We start from the raw sequence: 25223 nt of genomic DNA on the forward strand, positions 1-25223 counted from the left end.
TCTACTTGCCCTGTAAAGACCTCGTAATGCAAAATAAAAATAATAAAAAGTGAAAACCCCGTGTAATTCAACATTATCAAACTATTCTCGAGAACACACAAGATTTCTTTTGTTTTTCTATTTTTAACGTTTATTTATTTATTTTGAGGGGGGCAGGAGGGACAGAGAGAGAGGGAAAGAGAGAATCCCAAGCAGTCTCCGTGCCATCAGTGCAGAGCCCAACACGGGGCCCGACCCCACGCACCGTGAGATCATGAGCTGAGCCGAAATCAAGACTTGGAGGCTTAACGGCCTGGGTCCCCCAGGCGCCCTGAGAACACCGAAGATTCCTAAGTGACCTTCACGAAGCAAGCACAGCACTGGTACCAAACCCCGAAGAAGGCGCGGATCCACCTGACTTGTAACGAGCAGCACACGGACGCTGAAGTAAACGAGAGCAGGAGCACCGGGCGGCCCTTCCGCGCATTACGTTATCAGACCGCGCGGGGCACGTCCACCGGGTCAAGAGCGCACCACCCTCAGCGACAACGCCCCCCACAATTAGGACAGACGAGCACTGTGTTCTCAGAGATGTGAAAGCACACACACAAAGATGTGTAAGGCGTCAGTAACTGAAGCAGCGTCTACATCTGCACACGCGGACAAGGGAACAGCTCGCAGAAAACAAACACCGTCAAGTCAACAAAGAGCGAAAAGTTGGGAGACATCACACGCCTGGACTTCAAAATACATCACAAAACCACAGAAGTTAGAACAGTAGCAACTAGCATGCAGACAGACATACGGACCAACACAACAGAGAGCCCAGGAATAAACCCACACAGCCAACTGACCTTCGACACGCGTGCCGAGAATACACAGCAGGGAAAGGACAGTCCTTTCAACGAAAGGTGCCGGGAGCACTGAAGCCACACATGCAAAAATGAAACTGGAGTCCATCTTACACCGTGCACAAAACCAACTCAAAATTAAAAATGCAAATGTTTATAAGACCCAGACTGTAAAACTCCTAGAAGAAAGCCTAGGGGGAAGCTTCATGACATCGGTCTTGGCAACGACTTCATGGAGCACAAGACAACAAAAACAGAGAAATGTCACTTCATCAAACTAAGAGGCGTCTGCAGACCCAAGCAAACCATCAACAGAGTGAGAAGGCACCCAAGGAACACGACGTGTGCAAGCCAGAGAGCTGATGAGGGGCTAATCTCCAAACCATACGAGGAAATGCTACAGCTCAACGGTAAAAGATAATGACATAACTCAATTATAAAACGGGCTGAGGACTTGAACAGACATTTCTCCAAAAAGACATACAAATGGCCAACAAATACGTGAAAGGATGCTCAACACCACTAATTACCAGGGAAATGGAAGTCAAAACCAGTATGAGATACTACTTCGCGTCCGTCAGGATGACTATCAAAAAACCAAAAGCTACCAAGCGTCGGGGAGGATGTAGAGAAATTGCAACCTGTATACACGGTTCATGCAAAACGGCACGGCCACTGTGCAAAACGGCATGGGGCTTCCGCAAAAGAATAAAACTGGAACCACCAAATGACCCGGCAACCCCACGTCTCCGTATTTACCCAAAAGAACTGAAACCAGGATGTCGCAAAGAGAGGGCAGCACTCCCGTGCTCACGGCAGCACCCTTCACAGGGGCCGAAACAGAAACCACCTCCACACCCATCCACAGAGAAACGTCACCTCCACACCACGGAATGTTATTCAGCCTCGAAAAAGAAGGAAGGTCTGTAACACGCGCCAGCACAGATGAGCCGTGAGGACGCTGTGCTCGGTGCCATCGGCCAGTCACAGGACAAACACCGCACGACGGCATTACACGACGCATCTGAACTAGCCAAATTCACGGAGTCGGGGGCACGGCGGCCGGGACTGAGCGGAGGGGGAAACCGGGAGCTGCTCATCAACGGACACAAAGCTTCGGTCGAGCAAGACCAGTACGGCCGAGAGATGGGCTCTACGACACCGGGCCTCTGGTCAGCAACACGCTCCGTACACCTGCATTTAAGACTGCAGGCTTCGCGCTGAGTGTTCTCGCCGTTAGGAAAAAACACACCTTTAAGAAAAACCTAAACAGAGATGGGAATTCAGGGCATGACTAAGCTAGAACCTAAAACTGGCAGGGTAAGACCATCTGGATGGGACTCCTGCTGAAGCATCTGGAAAAGGCTAGTCGGACTCGTACCTCACACCACACACCGTAACAGACACACGGATGGAAACTTTAAAAATAAAACAGCGAACACTAGGAGAAAACTGCATTGCTTTGTAAACGCGAAAAGCAGCCCTTGTTAACTATACTCAAAAGCCAAAGCCACGATATAAATGTTGATGAACTGAACCACAGAAGAGCTTCTAGATGGCGAAAGAGAAACAATAACCAGAGAAGGCAAGTGACCTAATGCATCTGACACTCAAAGAGCTAATTTCCATAGGATATAGGAAAAAGATCAACAACACGCTTTGTAAAAATGAACAAAGAAACAAAGTGCACAAACAAAATACAAATGACTCTTCGATGCATAAAAAGATAGCACACCTATTCCTAACGAAGGGAATCCAGACGTGTCCCTATCTGAAGCTTGCTCACTGCCAGCACGGAGAGCACGGGGGCAGTCGGACGCCTCTCGGCCTTCCCGGGGCACAAAACACACTGCGCTCAGGAAGGCGGGTTGGCAGCGTGCCTCATAACCCAAAAAGCATGTCTCTCTGGGCCAGAGTCTGCACTGCAGGGCACCTACCCTGCACACACACTGTCCTTAAACAGGGACGAAGGCTGTTCCTTCTGTAACACACGAGGACCGGAAAGCACCTACGTTGCCACCAACAAAGGACTACTGAGTTGATTCTGGCACATCCGTGCTGGAAACACCCTGTAGCTGTGCTCAAAAGGAAAAAGAGAAGCCCTCTGTGTCAGTATAGAAAGATCTCCAGGGCATTTTGTTTAGAAGGAGGAAACAAACACCAAGGCGCACAGACTTGTCAGCACACGACTAGCGAGACACAAAGGAAAAATGTTTGGCTGATACTGATATTCACAGACCGGGCAGCCTAGATCAGAAACCAGGAACAGCGTCACCTGTGGAGCTGAGGACGGGGCCGGCTGCCATGGGGGGACTTGGAACTCTGGGCCGCGTGCGTGCTCACGGACCACATAAACCGTTCCAAGTGCAGAAATGCGAGGGCACCAGAAGGGTTCCCTGCGGTGCATCCACACCGCAGAGCAGGACTCAGTCACGAAAAGAAACAAACTGCTGATACGTGTGGCAACCTTGGGAGATCTCCAGGGAGCTGCGCCAAGGGACAGAGCCAGTCCCCAGAGGAAACATGCCACACGGGACTCCGTTTAGGTGACACTCTTGACGTGACACTGGAGCAAGAAGGGCGCATTGGCCGGTCCCAGGAGTTGGGGGGGGGAGGGGGGGGCAGGGCAGGAAGATGGGCGTGGCTGTCCAAGAGCCACACGGGAGGGGTCCTCTCAGCGGCAGAAAGGAAAACAGCCTGTGCTTGAACTGCAATCCTGGGTGTGACGGCACACGACGGCTTTGCAAGACATCACCGCTGGGGAAACCGGGGAAGTGTCCACCGGATGGCTCAGAATTCTTTCTCACAGCGACATGTGAGTGTACCATTGTCACGTTCACATTCTGTCACATTAAACACGTAACAGAAAAAAAGCACCAGGCTGTCCGTCTCCGTGCCCGGAGTCACTGAGTGGACAGAGCAGGGGCCGTATTCAATCTGACCTGGTTTCCTGAGCACCTGCCTCCTGGAATGTGGGACTAGACAGGGCCCAAGCTCTCTGTGCACAGGGGACCCCCCCCAGGAGGAAGACGGAGGAAGCCCAGGAGAGGAGGGTGGTCTTCCAAATGCACAAAGTCGCCTGGCCAGGCGGTGTGAGCATCAGCAGAGCTGGCCACCAAGTCTGGTGCCCTCCCTCGGGAAGCAGGGCGGCACCATTGTCCCCGGCCCCCTGAGGCAGAGCCACCGGAGTCCTTCCGGACAACGAGTTGGGAACAAAAGCAACCCAGCTCCCTTCTGAGCCAAGCGTTTAGTTCCCAGGACCAGAGCCCGAGAGTTCTTTCCCTGTGGCGGGAAGGCTACATTCTCAACGGTGCCTGCTCGGTCAGCCTGGGTCTCTGACGGCTCCGAGCCCATCCCGCCGATCCCTGGGGGATCGCCTGGGGGGACGCTGTTACCTATGGCGGCGGCGAGAGCCAGCCTGTATCCTTAGGACCCCCACCCGCCCGATCACATCCGCGCCTACACCTGTCTGTCTGACCTCACCCCCGCCAACCTGGCCCTCCTCCACGCTGCCCGTGGGGCCCCTCTCCCACGACGGCCTCCACACCCTCCTGCAGGTGGCCAGAGGCACAGAGGTAGCAGGTGGTCCGCCCCAACGTGCTGTCAGACCGGGAGGCCGGGCACGGCTGGGGCCACAGGGGCAGGCAGCTCTGGCCTCTGCCCCCCGCGTGTAGCATGAGTGCCGAACCAGGTTCACAACTGTCCCCGGTGACAGAATCCCTCCTTCGGACGCACGGTACTGGAAAGTACAGGCGACACATGAATCCAGAGCTGTTCCGGGTAACGGGAGGGGGCGCACAGGGCAGGGGTGACTAGAGCCCCCGTGCCCGGTCCCCATGAGCGATGTCAAACCTGCTGGCCTAGCAGCTCTCCACACTCCAGGCTCCACGGTGCCACGGGGCAGCTGGCGAAAGACGGAGCCCAGATTCCACGGCCCACACGCGGGCTTCCACTCCCAGCTCTGCCGAGCTTGCTTCCGCCCTTGGGAGAACGAAGTCCCCTCTCGCAGTCCAAGAGAAGGGACCCGCCCACTGCCCTGCTCCCATCAGTGACAGGAAGACCACCCACCCACCGTGCACTCGGCTCAGAGCCTGAGGCGCTCCTCAGGGCCCCCGCGGCACTGCGCACCCACCTGCCAAAGGTCCGTGGTGGCCGGCTCACCCCTGTCCTGGGAAGCAGGGAGCTGGGAGTCACCCCTCCCCCACCCCGCCCCGCCCCGGCTCCAGCTCCAAGCAGCCCTCTCCTTTTGCTGTGAGGAGTGCACACGGCACATGTGAGTACCCTGCTCAGGGCGGGCCCACCCATGCTCTCAGCGCCCCTCACAGCTTCCCACCCGCAGGAGATGTGGGGGTGACCCCAGGTGTACCAGGGGCCCAGCAGAGGGTAACAGCCCTTTCCAACTGCTAGCTGGTGCTTGCACAAGTGTCTATCGAGTGCCTACTATGTGCCAATCCCTGCCTGGGGCCACGGGTGACCCAGGGGAGCGCACGGGGAGCCCGACACCACGGACAGCGAGGAACCAGCCAGGTGAGACTCTGTGTGCCCTGCCCTCCCGAAGGACTCAAGCAGGCCCCACAGACGGGGCAGGCTTCCAGACAGCAGAACTCAACCCAGCCTTCACCTGGAGGGGACCACCCGGCAGGGCTGGCACCAGCTGTTCCAGACAGAGACAGACAGACAGACAGCAGAGCTGACATCTGGCTCGGGAGGCCAAGAAGTCGGCAGGGCAGGCTGACCGAAGGCCGGAAAGGGGATCAGGTCAGACGGCGAGGAGCTGCAAAGCCGAGGGAGGGAGGCGGCCCTACCGTGCGAGCACCCCCCAAGTGCTGCCCGCAGGAGAGGGACGGACCGACCAGCACCACGCCTCGACAAGGACACCACAGCCTGAGGAGTGAGCGAGGAGCCCCGGCTGGAGGCTGCAGACTCTCTGGACCCGGGGCCAGGAAGGAGGAGACGGGGCTCTGCCCGCACTACCGGCCCACACTCATTAGCGCCCTCGCTGTGGGTGACGAGGCAGGGGAAGGAGGTCAGACCTGAGTAATGAGTCCAACTCCTCGACTCTAAAAGCTGGTGCGGAGCAGGAGCCCAGCCCGGGAAGGGGGCTGTTGTGCTGGGTGGGTCTAATGTGGGGGAAGACTGATTCCGGGCTGCTGGTTCAAAAACATGCCCCCTTCCAAAGACTTGGCTGGGACGGATTATGGATCCCAGTGGAAGGCAGCCAAAGGTGGCCAGGGGGTGCACCCATCTCCTCCGTGCTGCCTCTGTCCAGCACCTTAATGCCCCCACTGTCCCTCAGGGTGCCTGTCTGCCCCCTCTCCCGCCATCTTCCCCAGAGGCCATCTCCCCTCCTCCGTCACAGCCACCTGCAGCCCCAGTGTCCCCTGCGGGCCCAGTCTGCACCCCTCAGACCACACCCAGGGTCTGCCCCAGGGGACAGGAGGACACACGTGAACAGGTGGGTGCCCAAGCGTGGCACCAGGCCCCAAAGCCCTGAGAATGCTGACTCAGTGACAGGACATCTTTCCGTGGGTCGGGGAGAGCCAGCCACCAGCCACCGATGAGCTCATTCCATCCCCCCACCCCCTTCCATCCAGCCTCACTGGTCCGCCTCGGCCTCCAGTCCCCAGGTGCTGGTTTGCACTTTGATACCTGGATTCCCTAAAGCCCTCAGGCCTTTGCCAAGCTCTCCTTTAGAATGAGCCCGATGGCAGCTCCAAATGGGAGAGGGGCCCAGGATTAAGTCTGTATAACATAATCACGGCACCATTAACACGGCCACTAACTCACAGGGCATCCTTCAGGGCGGAGGCGCCTTCCAGTCCCCAAGCAGTGGGACAAGAATGCGGGGCAGACGGGGCAGCTCAGGGATGACCGGACGGGTCCCTTATGGGCCTGTGCCTGTGGATGAGCCACCCAGCCCGGGGAAGTCTCCTGATCTGAGGAACACAAGGAGCCCAGCAGGGGCCAGGCAGACACCAGAGGTCAATAATCAGGGGTGACTACGGTCGGTCCCCCCGCATTCCTGCTAATCCAACTCGAAAACGACCCACACCTCACCTTCCCCGTCCAGCAGAGCCGGCCCTCCGAAGGGGGGGTTCCAGCCGGAGGTCACTCAGAAGGGGGGCACTCCCTCAGCCCCACAGCACCCCCCCTCGCCGTACCCTAGGCACCCCTCCCCCACCCCAGGGCTTCAGTGTCCGCCCCTGCGACGGCCCCCGCTGCCCGGATAGCTGCAGGACCACAAAGGGCCAGCTCGGGGACACACTAATGAGGACATCAGTCAGCACGCTACAACTAAGACCCTGGGTTGCCACATCTGCAGGGCCTCGCTGTTTCCGTAGCAGGATGCTAACTCAGTCAGGGCTGGTCCCAGTCCCCTCTCAGGGGACATCAGAGACAGAAAATAAGACCATTTCCCGTCAATCCATTAAAGAAAACAGTAAAGGTTTACCGGGCCAGAGCTCCAGGCTGGGGGCTCATGGGGTCAGCGTGACGACCAGGCTCTGCTCTCTCAAAGCAGGAGCCCCGCGAGCACCCCGCCATCCCGGTCCCCGGCCCGTGATCCCTCCACCGAGGGGATCTGCGGCACTGTTACACCACCACGGACCCAGCCACGTGATACTGAGCCACGGGGCCCATAGGCCTGGACCTCCCACTGCCCCCGGCAGCCTCCCACCACCAGCCCTGGGTGCCATCTGACCCAGACCCCTGCTCCGCCCCCCAGCCTAGTTCCCCCAGCGATCCTCAGCCGGGCTGGCCTGTGGGAGACCTGCACCCCTTTATGCCTTCCCTCGTGTCTCCTGCTGCCTGCAGCCTCCTTCCCGCCCCCGAGCCCGGATGACGCTCAGCTTTCAAGAGTCAGTTGAGGCCTCACCAACACGCAGGACCCCTTCCCAGGTATGTACCCAGACCCTCCAGCCCCACCCACAGCCACACGCAGAGCGGGGGCCCTCTCTACACCCTCGCTGACCACTCACTGTGACCTCACTCTGTGACATATGCACGGTAGCATCCTTGAGGACGCCAGGAAAGCCGTCGGGGTGGCCCCCAGCTGCTCACCACGTACCCTGAGCCTCTGTGCAAGACCCGGCCTTCGAAACTCCCGGAAGAGTGTTCCACACCTCAGATGGCAGCCCTGAGCAGAGACCGTGGGAGGGGCCCTGCCAGAGATCCTGTGCGTTCAGGCATCGGCCCAGCACACCTGTAAGGACACCTGCAGCCCCCCAAACTGGGTCGAGTCCTGACGAGGCTTCCCCAAGCCTGGGGCGGACCTACAAGCGGGGAAGGGCTCCACCCAGTGTGGTTTGGGTTTGAAGCCAAGTGTGGAATTACCTTTCCTTTACTTCACACCTGTCCCAGCCCTTACTAGGGTTTCGGGCTGATGGGGACAATCCCACAGCTGTATCAGGCTGCGGAGGACAGCCCTGGATTGCAGGGAACGCACGGAACCAAGGGCCCCCGGGAGACACCACTGTCCCCGTTGCTCGGCTGGCTCAGGCACCTGCAAGGCACCAGGTTCAGCTCGTTGGTGAGTCCTGTTTCCTCCACCGGGATGTGGGCCAAGACAACTAACTCCCTTCCTAGGAGAGGTTCCCTGGCTCCACAGGAGCGCTGACCGCAGGTTCCAGCCGGCTGTGTCACAACCAACCTCACTTCTTCAACAAACACCCGCCAGCAGCCACCGGCTCCAGGCCTGGGCCACAGACGGGCATTCACAGGCGCGGCTCCCGTGGGTGGGGGGTCGGGGGGCGGGCCGGCTGCATCTGCCACGGAGGCCCAGCTCGGGTGCAGGAGGAGCCCTCCCCGGGCCCCAGGCCGTCACCTGGAAACAGGTACAGTAACTCTCGTCACCTGCCTCCGCACACCCAAGCGGGATCAGGCTGCTCACGGCAGGGCGCAGAAGCACAGGCCAGCACCAGTGCCGAACCACCAGACGTTTGGCCGCGCAGGAGGGCCCCCACCCCGTCCCTTTGGTCTGTCTGCTCTGTCACCCAGGCTGCGGCACGGGCCCGGGGTCGGCTCAGGAGACAGGCAGCGCGGGGCGGCCGGGGGCGCAGAACCGGAGTCCAACGGGACGCCCACCTTCAGATTACCAGCGAGTCCGTCCGACTGTCGCCACCCGAACCGGATTCTGACAAACGCCATCGACTCCAGCCGCCCTGAGCCGCACACCCAGTTCCACTTACACACACACGGCAGGCAGAACGGATCCAGTGACCACGCACACGGCGTGTAAGCTGAGTAAGTAAGTAAATAAGTAAATCGATCGATCAATCAATCAGGCCTCGGCCTTGGCCAGCTGTTCACACCCCAAACAGGAGTAACAACAAAGTGCCCGAACCTTGGAAGCTTCGGTGTCCCAGGCCGGATGGGTGGTACCTTAGGACTTCACAGTTAAGGGACTTGGGGCAAGTCTCCTTTCCTGTGCCTCAGTTTCTTCATCTGTACTATGAAAACATAAGAGGCCCTGTTCCGGGCTCACTGTGGAAATGAACTGAGCTAGGGAGCCTAAACAGCTGAGGACCAGAGCCTGGCCCCCAGAGCACCACGTGAGCACGGAAGGTACGACTAGTGTTAAACCCCCACGACACCCACCCACCCTTTCTGGCTGACCAGATATCACCGTGCTGCCTGGCCCAGCTCAAAGCCCATGACCTGCGAAGCTCCCCCTTCTCTGCGACCCCGGAAAGACCCCTCCCTTCTCTGAGACCCCGGGAGGACCCCTCCCTTCTCTGGGACCCCGGGAAGACCCCCCCTTCTCTGGGACCCCAGGAAGACCCCTCCCTTCTCTGGGACCCTGGGGAGACCCCTCCCTTCTCTGGGACCCCGGGAAGACCCCCCCTTCTCTGGGACCCTGGGAAGACCACCCCTTCTCTGGGACCCCGGGAAGACCCCCCCCCCCTTCTCTGGGACCCTGGGAACCCCTCCCCCTTCTCTGGGAACCTGCAGCACACATCCATCCTTGTTGTTAAGGGCCCAGGGCGTGCTTGGTCCAGTACGAGTCTTCTCTCCCCAACCGGAAGGTAACCAAAAGGTAAGCCGGCCTCCTTGCCTCTGGCTTCCCCTCGTCTTGAACACACGCCCAGCCATGACTGCATTTCTCACCATGTACTCTTTGCTGCCCTGTGTCACCAGTCCACTCTCTCATCGCAGCCTGCTGGGCGCCCACACCACTCCAGACTCTGGGCTAGGCACCCAAGATGCAAGGATGACCAAGACGGAGGTCCCTATGCCCCAGGGGCTCTCAGCCACGTGTGCGAGATAAACACACACACACACACACACACACACACACGGATCACTTCAGTGCAGCAGAGAAGGCAAGCTAAGCATCGGGGCCCTGGGCCACGAGCCTGTGGGTGAACCTCATCCAGGGGAGGCAGGAGACAGGAAGGTTCCAAAGGGGATATCAGGAACACTAGGGCATTCCAAGCAGAGGACCTAACTGTCATGTCGGTGAAAAAACGACGTGGGATGCAGGAAACAAAGCATCCGAACTGGCTGGGTACCTGAAGCAGGCCGTGGAAGATGTGACTGGAGGGACAGGCAGCAGCCACACCCCGACCTTCACCCTGCAGGCTGCAGGGAGCTGGAGAAGGGGCTTAAGGACGCCTGCCTGCCTGTGAGCCAGCAGACAGCAGCTCCTGTGGCCAGGCACCCATCTCACCCGCACAGGGAAGTCATCTGGACACAGGGCAGCCAGGCCAACGGAGGACAGATGTGGAGGTGGCCCGGCCAAAGCGCCACTCTTCCAGGAAGCTTCTCGGATCTGCCCATCTCCCACAGCTGCCTGCAATGGCGACTTGGCTCCTGATCCCGTGCTGTCCTGGGCAGGCATTTGCTGCACCAGATTTCTACCAAGGACCCAGCACAGGAGAGGCGGAACCTCACCAGAGTACCCTCTTAAACAGGCTGGACACTGCAAGACTGACGAGCGTCACCTGTGTCTTTCACCCAAACTCGGTGCCCCTGCTGGGGTAGAGTGGAGAACCCCCATCCCTGCCTCCCAGGCACGGCACACACACGTGGCAGTGACAGAACAGGAGAAGCCAGAAAGGCAGGGAGGCAAACCCTGGCGGGAGAGGTAGTCAGGAGAGCACCCCAGCCCCCAGAACTAGGAGCAGGGAGGGCCGAGGCGGACAGCGGAGGGAGGGGGCCAGGTGAGGCTGCGACCGCAGAGGCCTATCTCGTCCAGCGGCCAGGCCCGCAGAACTTCCTGCGACGGGGCAGCGTTCCATACCTGTGCCACGCGTGGCTGCTGCCACCACGCCGGACGGCGCACACGGAGCCCCGGAGCAGTGAGCGAGGTCCCCGACAGGAGGCCCCAGCTGGGCTCCCACGGGGCCAGGTCACACCTGGTCACCTGCAGACTACTCGGGCGGGAGGACCTCGCGCTCAGAACCGGGAGGCGCCTCGTAAGCCAAACGTGGCTGAGGGCAGAAAGGCGCGGAGGGGCCGCCCCCGAGGCCTTGGGGCTGAGGGCCGCCCCCTGCGCCCCACAAGTGGGAACCGAGGCCTCAGGGAGACCGCGCGCATGCGCCCTCAGGGAGGGGGGGGGGGGGGGTCCCAGCCGGGGCGCCCTGGGGGCGGAGCCGGAGCGCCCCCGGCCCTCCCGTCCGCCCCGCCCCCGTCCACCCGGGCCTCCCGCCGAGACCACGCCCCCTTGTGACCACGCCCCGCGCCGGCCCCGCCCCCTCCCGCGGCCAGCCCCTCCCTCGGAGGCCCCACCCCCTCGCCCCGCCCCCGCAGGCCCCGCGCGTCCCTCCCGACCCTCGACCCCCGCACCCCCACACCTCGGGCCGCGCGCCCTTCCCGGGAGGGCCCCCCCTGGCCCTGCCTGGCCCCGCGGCCTGACCCCGCCACCTCACCTGGGCCGGGGTGGTTCGCAGGCGCGCTCCGCTCGCTCTCGGAGGGAGGGGCGGTGCAGGGGGCGGAGCCGGGACCCAAACATCACGTGACGGCCTCTCCCGCGCCGGGCGAACGCCGCGAGACCGCCCCCCGCGCCCCACCCGCCAGTCCCATCGGCCTCGGCGCCTTGCGCCAGCCAATGGCCACTCGAGCCGCGCCGCGCCGCGGACGGCGTGCGCCTCAGGACTACAAGTCCCAAACTGCCCCGCGTGGACGACCGGAAACGGCCGGAGACGGCAGCCGGCTGGGCCAGAAAGCCTTCTCTGACTGGCGCTCCTGGCTGGCGTCGAGGCCGCGGTCCTCGAGGGCCGCACGAGGGTCCCCGGAAACGCTCAGTCCCTTCCCCAGCCCCTTGGGGTGGCAGGTGCGCTGTCACCCCCGAGCCTCGGTCTCCCATCCGTGGAACCAAGGCGGGCGGGGGCGAGGAGGATGAGGACGAAACTGAGCTTGGACAAGGCGAGCCCAGCCCTCGGCCTCAGAGGCCTTCGCCCCGCCCCGGGTGGCAGCCCCGCGGGGCCTCTGCCCAGGAGCGGCACTTGGCCCTCTGGAGACCTTCGTGGGGTCGGGCTCCCTCCTGCACGCTGCCTGCGCCCCCTGAAGAGCTAGACCGGTGGCCGTGTGCCCTCCGGCCCGCATGCCCTGTGCCTGAGCCTGCTTGCCCTCAGGCGAGCCCAGAGCCGTCGCGGGGGCTGGACCCTTCCCGCCTCCGTAACAGCCCTGCCTCCTCGGCCCAGGTCCAAGGCAGCGTCCTAACAACTGCTGGTGATCAGGCCTGGAGGGGTGTGGGCAGGGTTGTCCCCACAAGGCCAAGCATCTCCATGCAGGGGTTGGGCGCGGGCCGCCTCCTGTCTGCCGGGACTCCTGGATCGCCCTGCTCCCTGATGCCCGTGACGTTACGGGATCTTCGGTTTGGGCACAGATGGGTGTGTGAACGAGTCCTGGGTACGTGCGTGCACGGCACACAAGTGCAAGGCCGTGCACATGGACACTGGGCAAATGCGTGTGCACGACACGAGTGTGAGCACAAGGGTGTGCAGCGGGTATGCTCGGATGGGAGCAGGGGGATGATCGTGTGTGGTACGTGTGTGTGCTTGTGTGTTGCCTGCACGGGTGGGGAGGAAGAGGCTACAAGAGCCGGCCAGCACACGTTGGCTCAGATCAGCCTGTGCCGGGGCTGGGCCTCGTGTGCTCACCACAGCCTTGGGGCCGATGGCCTGTGCCCGTTTCACAGGCCAACCCGACTTCCGTCAGAGCTCGTGCCCTGCCCCCAGGACAGCTGGAATGCAAAGGAAGCCAGTCCCTTGCCCTGCAGAGGCTGTGATGGTGACTGCTGACCACAGCTTAGGCGCTTCCAGGGAGAGGTCTCCCGAGACAGATGCCCGCCTGAGAGCCGGACGCTTTGGCTCTGCTGGAGTGTGAGGCCAACCACTGGGCTGAACTCTATGGCCCACAGGACGAGTGACAGGCATCGGCTCCTGCAGGGAGGGTTGTTACCTGAGAGCAGGGATTGGCTTAGCTCAGAGCACCACCACCCCGCCCCCCCCCCCCCCCCCCCCCGGCCGTGTGGATCTTCCCTTTAGGCCTCAGCAGGGGTGTGAGCCACAAGGTTAGGGATGGGTGGAGGGTCTCCAGAAGGAGCCTCCGTGCAGCTCCCACTAAAGCCGCCCTGGAAATGCTTGCTCTGGCTTCAGGAGCAACACGGGCTTCTCCATGGTTATGCTGGATCTCCGGGTCAAACACTGTCAGCGTGGGGTCTGCAGTGAGCCACCCTCCCCCACCCTTGCTCTCCATGCTCTGGAGCCTGGCTCCCTCACCCCTGCCCAGACTGCAAGGTTTGCAAGTCCGCACTGCTCCCGTAGCCCTCATTTGTCCATCCATCAAGTCTCGTGAGCACCTGACTCACTGTGGCCCAGTCTCCAGTTGTCCCTTACCGACAGAACTCCAGTTTTGTTCAGGGCGGGAATGTGCCCAGCGTCACTGGCAGCTAGATAGAGCTGACCGTGTGACCGTCCTGACGGGGGGATGATGGGAGAAGGCACAGTAGTCTTCAGGCCCCTCCAGAAGGGATGGAGGAGGCCAGCCAGCTCATCTGACTGTCCTGCTCTCTTCTGTCCCAGCCCAGAGTGTGGGCAGTGTGCGGAGGACAGCAGCTATTCCGGGAGGAAGAAGATGGGTCCCAAGCCGAGGACGGGGAGCCTCTGCCCCAAGTGTGCCCCCAGACTCATCGTCACGGGAGAAACAGGCCCCTGCTTCCTTCGTGCTGCTGATGACACCGTTCCCAGCAGATACAACCCCTGTGTGCCTCAGGATGGAACCATCACCCTGGTAGGTGTTGTCCTGCCCACAGCAGGAGGGGTCCCCTGAGGGGAGGCTTGCACAGCAGCACACAGAGGATGGCCTGGCGCACGGCGTGGCCTCAAGGGCAGCGCCGAGGGCATGAGTGAGCACGTGAGCTGTACCTGCCGGTCTCCCTTTTCGCGCGGCGTCCCCCGTATAACTCGGTGAGGCCGGCCCAAGCGCGGGCGACGTAGAGGGCTGGGCGAATCCGGGAGCGCGGGGGTGCCGAGGCTTCTGTGCAGGGGACACGTGGAGAGGGGCACACACGGGGAAGGTGTGGCAGGGGCCCAGCACGTGGCAAGCGTTTGAGACCGCTCTCGTCACAGCCCTGGGCTCCTAGGAGATCAACTCCGCGTGAGACTTGTAACAGCCTCCCAAGGTATTTGACACCAAGAAGGAGTGGCAGAGAAAAAAGCAAAAGCAAACCGTGAGTGTTGTCTCCGCCAGTCACATCTTCAGTGAAGGATGGGTTTGCCACCCCTCCTGGGAACGGCAGAGCCCACGCATGCTCCGTCCCCAAGGGAGGGGGCGTCTCCACACCCCGGGCTCGCCACCTGGCAGGGCGCTCCCTCCTCTCTCGCCAAATCTCACCCTGCTCTCCGTCACTCATTCATTCAACAATCTTTGCTTCCCATGTCAAGGCAACGTGCCAGGCCCTGGGGATACCATACGATTAGATTCAGTTGCTAAGGACAGAAAGCCCCAATAACGTCGGCTGAGACAAAATCGGTGTTTGCTTCTAATGTTGCACACTCGAGTCCAGGCAGGCAATAGGGCTGCAAAGGTGACCTCATGGTCACCAGGACCCCAGATTCCTTTAATCTGGTTGCTCCCGTGACCCTCAGATAAGATCTTCTGCCTTGCGGCCGTCATGTCTGCTCTCCAGCCTGCAGGAAGAACGGGACCCTGGAGAGGCGTATAGGCACGCTCCCACCCTGGTCCTGCCCTCGTGAGGAAACCTCCCCGATCCCCACCCCCTTGGCCAGAGCCGGGTCCCTTGTAGCGGCACGGGAGGCTAGGAAGTGCCTCCACCCTGGGGCCTCGGTTCCCAGCTGCCCTCGGAGCCCTTGTGCCTAATACGAGGCGGGGAGTGGCTCCCCTAAGCAGTCGCCGTCAGGACACGGCCTCTGACACAGTGCTCACAGTCTGGCAGCCACAAATGGGCACTGGGAACCCGAGCGGTGGCCATGCGGGAGCAGAACGGGGGTCTTGGGGAGCAAGAGGCCCCCCCCCAACAAAGAGGCTGGCATAGGGAAGCCTTGAGGGGTAGCGATTCCGGGAGGGGGCTGCGGGTATCCTGAGGTGGGCGAGGAGCCTGGGGACGTCCCCGTAGGGCTGTCACACGCTCCTCTGTGCCCACGTCCTGACCCCTGCAGCCACCGCTGACTCCAGAACCCCTGCCCTCCACCACTGCTTCTGCTGCACGTCCCCCAGGTGGGAGGGGCACACGGGGCCGCGTCACCCCGGCCACAGCAGACACACGGACTGTGGACGCGGCCCTGCCACTCCCTCTCTTCACGGTCGGTGGCACACAGCTCAGCCTTCTCACGCCGGCACCTGTTTGTGCGATAGACCCCGGCCCCCATAGGGTGGCACCAGGGACCTTGGCCCGACACCCAGGCGGCCAGCGACAGCTCACGATGAGGAGTGAGCAGGAGGTAAGCACGGGAGGGGGTAGGAGAGGCACCGTGGCCGGGACACTTCTGACGCTCATCTCTGTCCCCCTGGAAGCGGCACAGTTCCCAGCCTCCCTGGCGGTGCGGTGGCTCCCGGTGGCCCCCAGACACAGGACCCTGAGCAGAGGCAGGGCTCAGCCTCTCCAGGCCCCATGCTGACGCACCGGCCACAGGAGGGAGAGGACGGGCAATTAGCTTTCTTAGGGGGTGACTGATTTCGGGGCGACAAAGGTTGGGTTGCAGGAGGTGGACAGAGGCAAGGGCACCGCCCTCTGCAGGACCCGGGCTTTCGCCTTTCTGAGCCCAGGCCACACCTGCGGGTTTGGGGGCAGGTGCATCAGGTCGCCACCATCTCCCGGGGACTCGGTAAGCACAGCAGTTTCATCAGAGAGAGTGGGGGGGCTTGAAAATCGGGGGCAAGAGAAGTAGGCGGCAGGGGTGTGCCAGCCTCAGGGGGGAGCCCCCCTCCACTTTGCATGGGGGGCCCTCCCCCAGACTGGGCTTCGGGCTCCTGGGGGGGGGGGGCGCCTCAGGGGGAGTTCTCTCAGGGCAAAGCTGGAACGACAGGCCTGGCCGCAGAACTTCCCGAGAGTGAGGGGCAGAGGCCCGGGGACCCTCACACCGGAACTAACCTACCTACAGCCTGCAGCCCGCTGTGGTTTCTTCCGAGGTGCTCTGCAAACACGACACGTTGTCCTCCTGGTAACGAGTATCCGTTTAGGGGCAGGTGGGGTCCACCTCCCCACCCCACCCCCCCCGCCGCTGCCCTTCTTCTCCCTCCGGCTGAGCCGCCAGCCCACTGGCCGCAGCCAACCAGCAGCCCCAGCCTCCCGCCGGCCCCGTGGCGCCTTCCCTGGGGTGTGTGGCTCGACCCCTGGTTCCACCACGTGCCTGCCAGGTGGGCAGCAGTCAGTCAGACACCTGCCCCGAGCCAGCCGCCTCCTCACGCGTGCGAGCGGCACAGACCACAGCGTTTCCAACTCCGTGGCGTTAACGGGAGGCTTGAGGGGGTCAGTGCCAGGGAAGCTTTCAGGAGCCCTCAGCCCAGCACCTGGCCCCCTGGCCTTTGGCACATGAGAACATGTGGATGGCACCCTCAGAGCGTCTCAGAGGAGCAGAGGGGACAGACAGGACCGGAGAATCCCCTGCTGAGCCATAAGGTCATCGGGAGGGTGTGTGAGGAAACAGCACGCCATTCCCAGGATGTCGGAAAGGCTTCCCGGAGAAGGGGCATTTGGGCTGGGTGCTGAAGGGTGAGTAGGAGTTTGTCAGGCAGGAACAGCGTGAGTCTAACATGGATGCTGAAGAAGGCTGCCGCATCCCCCTCCTGTGTCCGTTTCTGCCCAAACTCCTATTTCAAATATAGCGCTCGGGGGTTGCCCCAGCCCCCACCTTCCTTCCCCCCCTTCCGGGCACCACAGACACAGTCCCAGACACTCACGGAGCAAAGAATTGACTTCAGTATGCTCCCCCCCCACCCCACCCCAGGAGCCCGAGCCCCCAGCCCCCACCGTTGTTGCGCAGAAACATGGTAATGAGATGCTAATGAGCGAAGGTAAAAATCACAGAGAATAGCAGTTTGCAAAATCACAACGCTTTGTGCCTCCGGAGGCTCCCCCCCCCCCTCCCGCCACAAGCATGCCACCAAACCTCACGACAGCGCCGTGTGTGTGGGCAGAAAGCACCCACGAGCCCCACTTCTTGGGGTTGTTGACGGGGTCCGGGGAGGGCAGGAAGAGGAGCTCCTGGCCCCAGGCCCTGCCCAGGCAGGGCTTCTATTCTGCCCGGCTCTTGCACCTGGTCTGATCTGGGGGAGGGTGGGGGATGTGCCTCTCCTGGACCACCCATCACACCGGGGTCACATCCAAGCTCCCTGCCTGGCGTCCCGGACCCTTCCGGACGCTGCCCCGAGCCCGCGACCGCCACCTCTGCCCGCACCCCTGGCCTCCACCCAGCCTGGTTCCTCTGCCTGGAAGGTGACTTCCTCCGGCCTGCGAGGCTACCCTCCCCACACTCTCGCCTCTGCTCCTCGGCCTGCGTGTGGGGCCTCCTCCAAGCTTACCCCTCCCACGGCACCGACAGCACCGTCTGCCCCCCTGAACTGTCAGCTACTTGTCGGCAGCGACTGGCACGTGGCTGCTCTGCTTGGTGTTTGTCGAACGAATAACCAAGTGAGGGAATGAATGATGGGCTTCGTGTGGCTGAGCTGAAGGGGTCTTGGAGATGATCTGGACTATTCCAAGGGAGGCCGAGGCCCAGAGGGAGGATGCGGCCTCCCAAGGCCTTGGCCCTGAGCTCCTGGCCCCCAGGCAAGCTCATCCTCTCCCAGCTGTGGTGGCAGGACAGGTCCTCGGAGCTGGGGACCCTGCCTTCGCCCCACTGTCTCTCCCACACCCCTGGGTCCTCACTGCTGCCCACGCTCCATCAGTGCCCTCCCAGCCAGAGCCCCTAGCTGTCCCTCCTCTGTCCTGGATACCTGCCCCTTGGCCAGGCTGCGGGCTCTGACGAACAGCAGGCCGAGGGGACTTGACGTACCACAGGGGGCTTCTGCTCTGGGGCTGATGGGCCCTGCGCTCCTTCACCTCCAGACCTCGTGGGGCCTGAGTGGGCACCAGGATAGACAGCATCTCTGGCCCCATGGAGGTCATGGAGGCCGAGAGAAAGGTGATCTGGGCTGGACCCAGGTGAGCCGCTCCCTTGGCCCCTCCGCAGGGAAAGGGCTGGAGCACACGGGGCTGCAGCTACCTGCCGTTGACCACCAGGGTCCCAGATGGGTCCGTCCAAGGCAAGTGCAGGGGGTTTCTGGGCCCTGCGCAGGCAGGGGTGGGGCCTCGGGAGGAAGGGAGCCTCCATTTTGAAGATCCTAGTGTGGGTTGATCAGGCTCATGGTGGCAGGGAAGGGGGCTGCGGGCAGGACTCCGGGCCGAGGGGCTGGCCGGGCAGAGACGGGCGGGGCTCCCAGCAGCGGCAGCGCTGTGATGACCACAGCCGGGGGATCCAAGCTCCCCTGGGCCACTGGGCACCACTCTGTTCCACGGCCCAGCCACGCCCCGTGAGATGTGGCTCCCGGAGGCACCCCGGAGCCTTGTCCCGGTTCAGACCTGGCTGCTGCTCTTCCTTGCTCTGTGACTCTGAGAGCAAGTCCCTCTGCCTCTCTGAGCCTCAGGTCCTCCCGGGGCAATGGGTGCCTGGGACCAGCCACGTGGCTGGGACGTACGCAGAGCCTGGCACGCAGCTCTTTGTATTTCGCACCCTAACTGGAAGAAAGGGGAGTGCTGGGCCGTCCAAGACGGAGCGGAGAGGAGGTCTGTCCTCGAGAGCCTCACGCACCTGTCCCTGCCCCGTCCCTGGCCATGCAGTGTACTGCCGCTGGCCTCCCCTGGTGACCATGGGCCAGTGCTGGGCTGGGAGGTGTTGGGCGCATTGCCTGTGTTTGGTGATCACTGTCGTATTTATAGGGCTTGATGGGGATAAAAATAAAGTGAGTGCAGTCTTGGGAGTTACCGCAGAGCACAGCACAGTGTGGTCTCGCCGTTCCTGCTTGGAGGCGGGGCCTGCAGGGGACAGGCAGGGGCGCAGGGTGACGAGCGGACGTGTTGGTGGATGTCAGTGGGCTCCCGTGAACGACTTGAAGCAGGGTTCGCGCCGCTCCTGCCCTCTGCCTCTCGCACCCAGGCCTCCGTGGGGCCAAAGCCTGTGTTAGTGCATATCAGCCTGGGACCAGGGTCTGGGTCAGCCTATGACCAGGGTCAGGGCTCAGGGTGTGACCAGGGTCAGAATGTGCTAAGGGTTGGGGTTTAGCATGTGTCCTGATCTCCAGGCAGGACCAGTACTCAGGTCCCATCTGGGAACCTATGTATACTTGAAAGTGTCCCCATCAGGCATCCTGTGGTCTGGATCCCTCTGCATCACAGACTGTCCTGAGTGCTTCGCGGCAGGGACAGTGCTCCACAGATGATGGGAACCCTGTGGCCCCTCCCTGTCTAGGTCTCCCCATCCCTGTCCTCCAAAGAGGGCAGTCCCCCCCCCCCAGCTACATCCCACCCCCCACTGGAGCCTTCTCACCTGGGAGACCCTCGCCTCACGTGGGGAAGCCTCAGAAGCAGGTGCTTTGCCACCAAGCCTGTCCCCTTCCCTGGCCGTACAGCCTGCAGTGGCCTCCGTGGACACCCCAGATTCCCCTTCAGGCCAAGGGAGCCGGCTCCCCGCCGCTCGTGTGCCGCCTCCGTCTGTGGGACTGACCCTGGCTGACCGGCGTTCGCTCGCTCGCCGTCCGTGGGGCAGCCCACACCCAGGACTGGCTGATGTGCGCTGCAGAGGCCCGCACCCTTGTCCCTGCTTGGGACAGCTCCTCGGGGCCATCCCTGCTCCTGTCAGCCAGCTGAGGCCTCGGGGACGCGGCAGCCTCTTCCTCCCTCCCCCCTGCCACGTGTTCCCAGCAGCTTTCCCTAGGAAAGTCCCAGCAGGCAAATCTCAGTCTCAGGGTCTGCGTCCTGGCTGAATCCCTCTTTCCTGTGGACCCCGTTCCTGATGCTCCCCGCTCCCAGTCAGGCCCTCCCAGCCTTTTCTGCTGTGAAGGCACCGGCTTCTGTGCCGCAGGCGGGAGCTCGTCTGAGAGCTGAGGAGCAAGATGGGGTGTGTGCGGGACCCCCCGGGCTCCTAGATCCACCCGGGCCTGAAGCAGTATCCTGCCAGGAATGTATGGGAGTTTATTGGGTTTTCTTTCCCTCTGAGTTCGGAGCCCCACCGGCCTGGCCGTGAAAGCTCTGTGAGTCGGGAGACACCTTGCCAGTGGGGAGGCTGGGGACGCTGAAGGGCCGCCAGGTGCGCTGAGGATACTGGACGTGGCTCAGGGCCGTGCGAGCCACCAGGAGCTCGGGACACCAGCTGCTGTGTCCCCGAAGGTCATCTCCGGCCATCACAGCCCACCACCGCTGGCTCCAGGGGGCAGCGCCGGGGTCCCTGTCCCCCGGGGAGGGGCAGGGGTGGCCCCTCCGTCAGCTGACCCGGGCCCCACAACGAGGCCCTGCACAAGGGGCCGTGGCCACTGCAACTTGGGCCCCCCCCCCGCCCCCGCCGGGTGGAAGAGGGTCCCAGGAGAAGCCAGGTCGGCTCGGGCAGAGAGCGGCACCAGGCCCGGTGTCATCTGGGCCATACCCAGCCCACCAGCACGTCAGCTTGCCGTGGAGGGGACTCCTGCCTGCCTCGCTCCCGTGCAGGCCCCCCCCCAGCACCACGCCTGCCATCTACCCCCCAAAGCTGCTGGCCAACACAGACATCCCTCTGTTGGCAGAAACCAGGGTGCCCGGTAGCCGACCCCGAGCTCTCCTTCCCTCAGCCCTGCCTGCCCCCCGCTCCCTTGTGGGCCAACGGCTCTCTCTGCCTTGGGTCCCTGGGTGCCCCTTTGCCCAGCCACCCGGGCAGAGTCTTCTGGAACCTGCAGTCCATGAAGTGGATATGAGACACGGGGAGGCGGAGGCTCTGAGAAGGGGAGTGGCTAACAGCCCTAAGACAGAGGGACAGACCTCTCTGCTGCCCCACTGCTGGGGACCTGCCAGGACTCAGGCCACTGAGGGGCCTGGGCCTGATTCCAGGGGCCAGGCCCCTGCCAGCCCTCGGCGTCCGGCTGCAGGGGGGTGGTGGGGGACGGTGGGAGGGCTGGTGAGGACAGCCCAGCCACCTCGGCTGTGTAGAGGTGTGCCCGCGGCTCTGAGCGGTGTTGGCCACACTCGGGGGTGAGAACAGGCTGGGAGGTGCAGAAGGGGCAGGCCGCCTTGAAACGGGGTCAAGGAGGCATGGGCATTTGCGGGCCAGAGGGCAGCGAGGGCGGGGGGCTGGGGCAGCAGAGGCAGGAGGCCTCCGGTGGGCGCCCAGGCAGGGAGGCTGCTCAGGCCGTGCTGTGCGGGTGTGGTGGGCTGGCCACCCCCCGGGCCGTCCCCGGGACACCTCTCTCACGGACACTCTGCTCTCCCGGCCCTGCCCCTGCTCCAGGGGTTCATCTCACCCACTGTCCAGCAGCTTTGTGGGGCCTCTCTGGGCCTCCATTTTGGGGCTGGGAGATCTCGGCAGACCACCTTCCACCCTTCCCCTGGGCACAGGGGCCCCACCCACAGAGCCACACCAGGCCGTCGGAAGGGTCTCTGGGGGGCTGGGCTGCCCCAGAAAACGTCGTGAAATGCCCATGGCTCTGCAGGATGGGCCCTCGGGGTCCTGGACCCGGCCACCCTCCCAGGGCCTCCCCGGTGACCCCCTCCCCAAACCTGGTGGGAGAGTCTGGTGCCCTGACTGGAGCTTTTGATTCCCAGAAATGCTCCACACCAAGAGCGGGACCACCTGAAGCTGTGCTGCTTCCGTCCTGAAATCCAAAGTCGCTCCTTCCAAGGGGAGGCCGGCGAGGACTCGCTGTGCCCGCCCCGCCCCCACCCCAGTCCTGGCTTTGGCAGGTCCTCCCGCCCCCATCCCCACGGCCAGACCCCCCTCCAGTCTTCCAGCGCCCTTCTGTGAGCCCTGACCTCCCCTCCCCCCGCCCTCTCCACTAGCACCCAGGCTCACCTGCTGGGCCCCCCGCGAGGACCCAGGGCAGCCTGGCCTTTCTGGGGCCTGTCGCACTTGTCCCTCGTGCATCCTCCCCAGCGTCCCGGGTCCCCACGGACCCCAGCACAGGTGTGCACTCCCGCCCTTCACACGGCAGAGGGGACGCGGCCCCTGGCCTCGCTGGTGTCCGGACCCTTCGCACACTGCTTCCCGTCCTGGAGGGGCTCCAGCCGGTCAGCATCCCCCACCCGTCAGAGCGCAAGCTCCCTGCGTAGAGTGGGAGGACGGGCCCCTCCCACTCGTGTCCCCAGGCCCCCACCCGCGGACCCCTCGGAGCTGGCCGCTGGCCTCTGCCGGGACGGTCCCGCCCGGCACGTTCTTCCTGTCCGCCTCCCAGACTGGCCACATGGCTGCAGCCCTGCCTCGTGAGGCCCCTGGGCCGGGCTGCCTGGGTCTGCTCCCCACGTGGCCCCTGCCTGGGCTGTGCAGAAACCTTGGCTTCTCTGTGGTTGCGTGCGAGACATCTTCACAGGACGGCTGACGGATGGCAGGAATCAGAGCGTAAGGCTCGCGGCAGGGCGGCCCCTGGCCAGGACCCCATGCTGGGACCTCAGCTCCCTGCTGCCCTCCTCTGTCACCCGCCACGGACAGTGAAGGAGTGTCACTGGCGGACCCGGGCCCTGGCGGGGTGGCCAGAGTCCAGAGGGGGCTCACAGTTGCCCGGGGACTGGAAGGCTAGCCCGGTGCCCGCGCCCCTGTGGGCTTTGGGCCGGCGTCCCATCCAGTCCCCACATGCCTGACTCGGCCACTGCCCGATGTCGGGATGGGCTGCACCAGAAGGCAAGTGGTGGCGGGGGGGGGGGGGGGGGGGGGGGGAGAGGGGGTGCCCGACGTCGGGTGGGTCCGAGCGTTCACACCAACTTCACATCTCCGCCTGGCCGCCACCCCTGACCCCTGCCATCACCGCGGGGTCACCAGCTCCTCCATCGCCACCACCCTCGGTGCCACGGTGCCACCCATGTCCCTTCTGCTGCACCACGTCACCGTGCAATCCCCGCCCGTTCCACACCCGCTGGGGGGCCCGCCGCCATGTCACGGGCTCCTCGGCCCCCGGAGGCTGCACTTGGTCTCACAGATGCTTGGCTTTCCCGCCCAACTGATGACGGGAAAGGATGAGAAGCTTGGGGACAAACATCTATCGGCCGCATCCAGCGAGAAGATAGAGGTTTTTCTGAAGGGTCAGGGAGGGACGTTTAGTCTGAGCAGTGCAGGGAGAGAACATTTCACTTTATGAGAGAGTCAAAGAATCTTCAGGCCAGACAAGAACCCATACCCATCTGAACTCAGGAATGATCCGGGAGCAGTGCGCAGGCCGCATGGTCAGTGACGGCTTCGGAGGGTGAAGCCCCACCCACGGCCTGCCCTGTCATTAGGCCTGGTTAGCTTTGCCCCCACCTTCCACACACGGGGTGATGCCTTGGCTTGACAGGTCAGGCTTAGACAGGAGGGTCTGTGACTCCTCACTGTTGGAAAGGCAGACGGTGACTCGGGGGAACCCCCACCCCCTTGTGCCTTCTCCTCCCACTTGGAAATAGGTAGGCACCCCCGGGGTTGAGACCATGGGGAGGAGGGGGTCTGTGTTAAAAGTACCTGGGGTTCAGGTCCTCGGTGGGACAGAGAACTCACTGCCCCCTCCCACCGAACGTGGCTACGACACCCAGACAGAGCGCAGGGAACAGCCGTATCAGCACTCTGGAAAGTCCGCGTCAGCCGGTGACTGCAACTCGAAGGAACCCTCGGGTCACCCCTCTGGTGTCCTCAAGTCCAGGGTGGGTGTTGGTGTCCAGCCAGAGCTCAGAGAAAACCCCTCCAGTTCTGGTTCCCAGAACAACAAAGAGCACTCCTATCACGGAGAGTGGGAGACATTCCTTGCTTGATTTTCCTTCTCTGCTGTCCCCACACCCGGCCCCAGGAGCACCTGCGGTGGCTGGCACGGCAGCAGTGGGTCTGCGGGCACCCGGCGTGAATGCAAGAGGAGAAAAGTCCCTCTCGGATCGGGACCTGTGCCCCCAAGAACGTGAGACGGACCCACGCTTTTCCAATCTGTCCTCATCCAACGTGGCCCCAGATGTAGGCACAGCGGCAGGCAGTGAACACAGAGAGTCCTAATGAGAATCCCCACCTTTTGACCAGAAGACCAAAGGGAGGGTCCCAGGAAAGGGCAGATGTCCGGGGAACACAGAGAAGGGGCCGGGGAAAGTAACTGCGTATAGTCCTTTCTGATTGGTGAGGACAAACCCAAGCCGAACATGCGTGGCCCCTAAACGGTGCACCACCCACGGTGAGAGGCGGCCGCGGGGTGGACACAGCCAGTCCCACAGCGGCCACGGAGGCCCGCATGGGGCAGATGGGAACAGCACCGACAGCCTGTCCACACTGACTGGTAGGAGGAACCGCGACCCCTGAAGGCCGGTTGGAACTTGCAGCCTGCACGCAGCTGGCCTGTTGCCTCCGCGAGTGAAAGTGTCTACACCTTCACACGACTTAGAGCAGAGCCAGAGCCTTCTAATACAATCTTCAGAGTTTCCAGGACACGATCCAAACGGCTTGGCAAATGAAGAAACGGGAGAATCACAACTTGCGTTCCGTACGGCACAAAACAACAAACAGAAGCCAACTCAAGATAACACAGATGTGAAGATTAGCAAACAAAGACGGAAAAGCTGCTATCATAAAAAGTATTTCAATAGGTAAGAGCAAACACTCTAGAAACAAGCAGAAATACAGAAAGGCTCAGAAAAAAAAAAAAAGAGAGAGAGAGAGAGAGAGAGAGGGAGAGAGCACATATAAAGAGGAACCAGAAGGAAACATGGGAAGTGAAAGAGACAACCAAAATAAACGTACTCGTGGTTTAAGTTCAAAGCTGAACAGACGGGAC

The 25223-nt window shown here is 62.6% G+C and overlaps 1 protein-coding gene across 11 annotated transcripts in view; it reads right to left on the minus strand.

The window, feature by feature from the left end:
• TSNARE1 (t-SNARE domain containing 1) overlaps positions 1-11787 on the minus strand; it is a 120265-nt gene extending 108478 nt beyond the window's left edge. For 9 of the 11 annotated variants that reach the window (XR_009253567.1, XM_058699252.1, XM_058699249.1 and 6 more), the window contains exon 1: positions 11699-11764. The gene's annotated coding sequence lies outside the window, so the exon portion shown is untranslated. Of the gene's footprint in view, positions 1-11070; positions 11372-11698 lie in introns of those variants that run through there. The other 2 variants (XM_058699246.1, XM_058699245.1) reach the window with 2 other exon arrangements.
• Between the last annotated feature and the right edge of the window lie 13436 nt (positions 11788-25223).

Source organism: Neofelis nebulosa, chromosome 14, assembly GCF_028018385.1.
Source record: "Neofelis nebulosa isolate mNeoNeb1 chromosome 14, mNeoNeb1.pri, whole genome shotgun sequence".
Lineage (NCBI taxonomy): Eukaryota > Metazoa > Chordata > Mammalia > Carnivora > Felidae > Neofelis > Neofelis nebulosa.